Consider the following 490-nt stretch of genomic DNA (forward strand, 5'->3'; position numbering starts at 1 on the left):
ATAAGTCCCACGAACTTGAAATTTGGTGTGCAGACATATCAATGGCAGGCACTTATAGGAAGGTATATATAAAAGAGTTTGTAAAAGGGGGCGTGGCACATCCGATTGGCGTGGAATATTTTATCAGCTATAACTTCGGAACCATAAGGCCCACGAACTTGAAATTTGGTATGCAGACGTAACAATGGTAAGTGCTTATAGAAGGGTATATATAAACGAATTTGTAAAAGGGGGCGTGGCACATCCCATAGGCGTGTTTTTTTTTATCAGCTAAGGCTTCGGAACCATAAGTCTCACGAACTTGAAATTTGGTATGCAGGCATATCATTGGTAGGTGATTCTACGAGGGTATACATAAACGAGTTTGTAAAAGGGGCGTGGCACATCCAGGAGTCGTGGAATATTTTATTAGCTATAACTTTGGAACCATAAGTCGCACGAATTTGAAATTTGGTATGAAGACATATCAGTAGTAGGTGCTTATACGAGG

The sequence above is a fragment of the Rhagoletis pomonella genome, unplaced genomic scaffold, assembly GCF_013731165.1.
Source record: "Rhagoletis pomonella isolate Grant_MI unplaced genomic scaffold, Rhpom_1.0 Rhpom_scaffold_00007, whole genome shotgun sequence".
Classification (NCBI taxonomy): domain Eukaryota; kingdom Metazoa; phylum Arthropoda; class Insecta; order Diptera; family Tephritidae; genus Rhagoletis; species Rhagoletis pomonella.